This window comes from Acinonyx jubatus, chromosome X, assembly GCF_027475565.1.
Source record: "Acinonyx jubatus isolate Ajub_Pintada_27869175 chromosome X, VMU_Ajub_asm_v1.0, whole genome shotgun sequence".
NCBI lineage: Eukaryota > Metazoa > Chordata > Mammalia > Carnivora > Felidae > Acinonyx > Acinonyx jubatus.
The window spans coordinates 102,081,639-102,088,730 of NC_069389.1; positions in this window are offsets into that span (position 1 = coordinate 102,081,639).

A 7,092-nucleotide genomic window follows, 5' to 3' on the forward strand; every position below is an offset into this window, starting at 1 on the left:
TCTACAGGCCTTTTTAAAAATTTTTACATCATTTATTTTTGCTCTAATCTTTATTATTTCCCTTCTTCTGCTGGTTTTGAGCTTTATTTGATGTTCTTTTCCGGCTACTTTATGTGTAAGTTTAGGTTTTGTATTTTAGACTTTTCTTTCTTCTTGACAAGGACCTGTGTTGCTATATACTTCCCTCCTATTACAACCTTTGCTGGATCCCAAAGGTTTTGTTTGGACTGTAACACTTTCATCATCATGGGCTTACATGTTTTTTTTTTAACTTCCTCTTTAATTTCTTGGTTAACCCATTTATTCTTTAGTAAGATGTACTTTAGCCTCCATATATTTGTAGTCTTTCCAAATTTTTTCTTGTGGTTGACTTCAAGTTTCATAACATTGTGCTCATAAAATATGCATGGTATATCTCAAACTTTTTGTACTGGTTGAGGCCTCATTTGTGAACCAGTATGTGATCTATTCTGGAGACTGCTCTATGTGCACTCAAGAAGAATGTGTATTCTGCTTTGGGGTGAAATGCTCTAAATGTATCTATTAAGTCCATCTGTTCCAGTGTGTCATTCAAAGCCATTGTTCCCTTGTTGGTTTTCTGCTTAGATGATCTGTCCATTGTTGTAAGTGGGATGTTCAAGTCACCTACTATTTTTGTATTATTATCAATGAGATTCAAACTCCTTGTGGGTAATTGGTCTGTTCAAATTTTCTTTTTTCCTCTTCAATTTTGATAAGTTATATGTTTCTAGAAATTTTTATAGACGTTGTTCTAAAGTCTATTTTTTTCTGACGCAAATATTTTCTACTGTAGCTTTCTTTTGACATCCATTTGTATGATAAGTGTTTCCCCATCCCTATACTTTCAGTCTGCAGGTGTCTTTAGTTCTGAAATGAGTTTCTTATAGGAAGAATCCAGATGGGTCTTGTTCGTTATCCACTCTGAACCCCTATGTCTTTTGATTGCGGCATTTAGTCTATTTTACCTGCAAATTAATTATTGATCTCTACTTGGACAACACAGCAAGGAGGAACTTATTCTGTCTCCTCTTCTGCTCACACTCTGTTGCTCTCAAAAATAAATAAATATTTAAAAAAATTTTAAATTTAAATGAATGTTAAATTAGTAAATGTGAAGACTGAAAGAAAGGTAAACTAACACTTTTTGATAAGTTACATGTTTAACAATGTTAGGAATGCACTACCTAAATAAAGCAGCTTAGGAAGAGAGTAAGCTTGGCTGTAGTTACAAGGTATTTCAGTGATATACTAGAGACAACCAATAGCATCAAATTTAGCAAAGAGAACAGATACTGATAAAAAAAATATTTCTGTAATAACACCCAAATTCCATGATGTAATTAGAGACTTTCAACTTCTATTTGACCTGTAATAATTTCTTGGCTCTCAAAATTAAACTTTATTATAGAATTAATTTTTTTATAAAAAATAGCCATTAAGATCATGAATACTGTATGATTAATGAAGCATATGATTGTATGAACTGTATCATTGCCAGAGTAAATGTATCATGTAATTGAATGAATAAATATAAAATTATACTATTAAATATGAGCCTCTGTCCACTGTGACTCATTTTAATGTGGATAATAATTAGTTAGCACATGCCACTTCTCTTCAGTTGGGGTCATTCTATGCAGCAAATCATCACTACCCTCTCATATTTCTAATCAATTCAATTTCCTCATTTACCTTATCCTGTGGCTAAGATTGCTAGACTTAACAAATAAAAATACAAGATGCCCAGTTAATTGAAATTCAGATAAACAGTGAATAATATTTTAGTATAGTATGTTGTGTGCAATAGCATTTATTGTTTATATGAAATTAAATTTAACTGGGTGTTCCACATCTAGTGAACTTACTTCTGTACCCTTGTTTCCAGGCATTATTACCTATGCCATTATTACAGGCATTCCCAAATCATCCTTTCCCAAATGTGAAACATGGGATTTACTTATAGATTGAGAATGAAAACTTGTCTGAAATAAACATATAAAAGTTTCTTACATTGAATTTGTTCTATCAAAGCACCCTATGGTTTTTAAGAATCACTGTCACTTTCTTTGTCTTTTCCTACTTCTCACACTGCTGTGTTTTTTTCTTCCAAGACCCCTTAATGTCTTTAGTAATAACCAATTTGAGATTGGCAAGGAAGCTGATGTACAAAAAAATAAATAGCATTTTTTAAAGATTAAGTTGAGGTCTTACCATCTTCCATTTAAAATAGAGTCTTTATGCTCTAACTTTAGATATTTCTTTACAAAAGGAACATAATGATTGAAGTGGTACACAAATATCCTCATAGCTGAAAATTACTGTAAGAGAGAGGTACCAAAATAAAAATTATACTCAAACTGTATGTAGCAAGATGTTTAAGAAAGCATGCTTCATTCAAAATTCTTCAAATGTGTTAAACATTTTACTCAGATCCTCCATCAGTCTTGAAGTGGTATATACCACCCAATCATTATCCCAGGCATGCACCACACTATCATTTATTGAAGACTTTAGTAAATCTCTAAATCTTAGAAGCTTGAACATTACTTTGGATGACTTCAGTATTCACATGTTTGACCCTGGTCTTTGAGTTGCTTGACCTTCTCATCCAATTTTTCCCCCATAATTATAGATGTATCCAGTAAACACAATAGAATGCAAAGGACAGATGTTTCATAGTTATTTCCATTTGTCAATGTCCAAATTGTAAGTTTTATCAGCTGTCCACTCTTTCTTCTGCCATTATCTCTATAAATCTTTGTATATCCTTGTTCCTCACCAAAAGCTTCTTTGTAAACCCTTGCAAAATTCCATCTGATAGTTTTGCTGTGTAATGAGCACCTGCAGGTGAAATGTGAGCTGGTGAAAAATTGTATGCTGCTTTAAATAAGACAGTGTAACATTCATTCATATGAAGTATCAACTTTATTTCTTTGTTTTTGAAAGTACTTAGGCAAGTTTTACTCATCAGCACTGTTTCCAAATTAGTTTGAAAATATAAAGATTGTGACAAGATAATTCTGTTATGTCAACATCAGATAACTCCTTATTTATTCATTGTACTCATTCAGTTCATCTAAGATCTTGTGGAAGTTAAGACATTTTGTTACTTGCTGATTTTGTCAACCTTTCATTAAGTAGCCATTTGTAGAATCAGAATCACAACCTCCTAAGAGCTATCATCTGATAAAAAAGGGGGAAGGGGTTCACTGAGAAAACAATCCAAATATTTTCAAAAAATAGTTTGTTATTTTTTGCTAATACTCCATGGTCTTGGGAAATGATCACTTAGAATAAAATTAATTCCCCTGTGCCTGCTTCTATAGGTAAAGCGAAAACGTAAAGTCTACCATGATAGTTTTTACTGGAGAGCACAAATAAAAACCAATTTTAAGAAATAAAGTTAGTAAAACAAGTTATTCAGTTTTATTGACATAATCACATTTTATGGACTGTTTAATCTTCAAACAGTTGTTGGGATATGATTATGACACATGCTCAGTTATGAAGTTCCACAACTGTTGGAGTTGTGACACCCTATGACCCTATGTGCTTGATTTCATGACACTTCTTCCAAAAAGTACAACATATTTTACAGCTTACTGTCAAGATTATATCTGTTCCATGAGTCACTGAAAGTATTCATAAAACCTTTAGAGAGGTAGGGAAAATGTATTCACTTAAAACACAGAACTGCACAAACTCTTTTCTAATTATTTTTCTTTGTGGAGTAAATTTTGATAATTTTCAGACAACTCTTAAAACATCTGAAAGGGTCTTTATTGTCACATATACGAGATCAGGAAATGTAGTTTAAAAAATGGTTCATTCTTAGTGATTCAGAAACTTCTCATATTTCACTCCATTTTGTCATGTATATAAGTCATCCTAAATGGATATTTCCTAAGCTTTAGGTTAGCAATGTTTAGTACAATGGTTGATATCTAATAGGAAATTATAAGCAGATAATGATAACAATACATTAATTCATTCATTTACCAAGTATATGCTGTGTATTAGAAAAAAATAGACAAGGTTCTTGCCCTCATGAAACTTACAGAATAGCAGAAGAAAGATATGAAATATATTTATTTAAATTAAACTGTGATAAGAGCAGGAGAATTACAGTGTAGATTAAAACTTTGAAGTTATAATAATGACAATGTAGAAGTTGAAGTGTTATAGGATGTATATCTTTTCTGGTTTTAAAGTCTATAAAGATGTTGAGATGGGCAATTTCATGTGTATAAGGTTACATTTCTAAGGAAGTTTGCTTCTAACTTCGATTAAGACTGTTGAATTCAGCACTCATGGGAGAGAGTGAGAAGTAAAAGAGCTTTTATTTTTTTAAACCTACGTGCCCATTTCTACCCCTTTCTAACAAGCATTCCAGATAAATAAGTAACTATTAATTGTAAATTACTTACAGAACATAAATGCAATATTAATATATATGTGCAAGTAAAAACTCTATACATATGTTTTAGATAGTAACAACAAAAGCCATGGCATTACTGTCAAGAAGTATATAAAATATGTGTAGATACATAAACAAAAGAGTTCATTTTATTAATCATATAAAACTACATATAAGAAAAGTTTGATTATGATTTAGTAAGTTGATACCAGTGAGTCTTTTACATGTTCCTAAATACAAAAATCAGCATAACTACTGGTGTTGTATCACTGGTACTGTATGTTTTCTTTACTGAATGGTTGCAAACTTGCCAACTGCTGTGACACTCCCTTTCTCCTTATTCTTTTCCCTTCTCTTTCTAGCTAAGTTGTGGAATCGCAAGTTAATTAGTTTCTGGATTTTGTCATGTGGTATAAAAATATACTTGAAGTTAGCATTCCTTGATATGCTTAACACTAGATTTAGCAGTTTTCACCATTTCAGTCATAATGGCCAGTTTGATAACATCCTGATGATTTAACTTTTTTTTTTTTAATGCCCAATGCTACTAGACATGTTTCTTAATGTGGAGAAAATGACATTTCTGGAAAATGAAAATGAGATTTGTTTTCCTACCATAAAAATGTTTAAAATGTCCTTCAGAGTCTCTTGAAATTTAATTCCATCACAAATGGATCTTGATTTATGCTATATTTTTCCAGTAAAAATCAATATTTTATAAAATATATTCTATCTGAGATATTGTAAGGGAGTTAGTGCAGTTTTTAAATGATTGAACTGAATAATTCTCTAAAGACTGTGTAAAGTGAATAGCCTTACATAAGTACCTTGAAATACATATGCATTATAGGAAGGCATTTTTAAGTATAGTTTTCTAGAGGTCAGTACTTAGAGTGTTTACCACATAGTAACCATCCTAATAAATGGTAACCTTTATTATTCTCAACTTCCCCTTCACCCCCTATTCAAATTTGAAGACATTTTTAGTTATTTCAAGTTCTCAGAGAATGCTAAGTTCTCTTTAGTTTTGTTTTTCAAAGCTTTCTATGTGGAGCACTTTCCTCAAACTGTCTGCTTTATGGTCTCTTAATTCATTCTTCTGGGGTCAGCTCAAGTGAAAGTTTCAATCCTGACTTATTTCAACTCCACCCACCAATACCTTATTGCTTACATCCAGCATAGCACTTTTCACACTGTAAAATTACAGGTATTCTTTCTCCAAAAATGAAAATGACTTGGTGTTTTCTGATTGCAAAAATAATATATACTACTGTAGAAAAAATATAAGTAATTAAAAGGGAAGGGCAATTTTGTTTGACATCCTTTCAGGAATCTATCAATAATTATTGTACCTGTGTGTCTGCACATAGGTAAAATTCAGACTCATATCAACAATATTATATATAAATCAGAATACACTATCAATGCTTTTATTAGCCTGAAATTTTCCTCAGCCATATGTTGTGGAGGTCTTTGCATATCAATGCATAAAAAGAAGAATATTATGTTTTAATAACTGCATTACATTTTGCTTATGGATATATCTTTGCTTATTTAAACAATTCCACAAATGATAGACATTTGGACGTCTATAGGTTAAGGATATTAGCTTTACAATGCCTCTCACATCCATATCTTTCTTCAAATCTCACTGCCACCACCTACTCTAGTTCAGGCCTTCACTATGTCTTACCTTGTCCACATATTAGACTTCTAGCTTCCTAATAAGTCAATCTCTGCCCATTCCATTTTGTTCTATACACTTTCCTGAAGGAGTTTCCTGATTATTTTCTTGCTCAATAACTCCCACTGACCCTTTTTTACCTGATCTTCAGTCAATATGGATGAAAAAATTACCTCTCCAACCAAACCATATGTTCAGTTCTCATTTGTTCCAATATGAAAATATTGGTTAAATCCAGCTGTGTTTTGTTTGGTCTATGCAGTGTTTTAAAACTTAATGAATCTGAATGCTTTCCAGTGTGGTATGCCTTTTTCTTTGTTTCAGGATAGATGAAACTAATTCCCATTGTCTTCCCCTTTGCCAGCTTTTTCTCAAATTTTCACTATTTGGCCTCTGAGGATGGACATTAAACATAACTTATATTTCCACTGGGTCAAATTATTGTGTTTTGTGAACATTTGCCCCTTTACTTCTCACCTTCCTGTCACTGTGCATTCCTTTCTGTTTTTTCTTTATCAGAAACTTACTGTTCTCGAATTTACAATAATCAAAATTTATGCAACCTTATTTCAAACCACTATTAAATGCAAATAATTTTGTGAAGCCTTTCCTGTGCTTCTGAATAAGATAAAATATTTTTCTCTTTTTTTAATCCCTGTGGTAATTTATATGGTTTATTGTGTAACCTTTAATTTTCTACTTGGTACTATAGGCATTTTAATGCTGATCCCTTAGCTAGATTCTATAAGGTATTGAAATAATGCACAATCTGCACCTACTGTGTCCAAGACACTAAGCTAAAAGATGCAGCAAATAAATGCAAGTTGTTGAAAGAATTTGAAACCACATCTGAGAGAAGATAAAGTAAATGAACTAATGGCTACAGGGCTTGGCCACATCTTACAGGAAGTCAAGTGCTTATTGCTACAGTACTTAGAAATCCCAGGGACTTATTTTCTTTCACTCACAT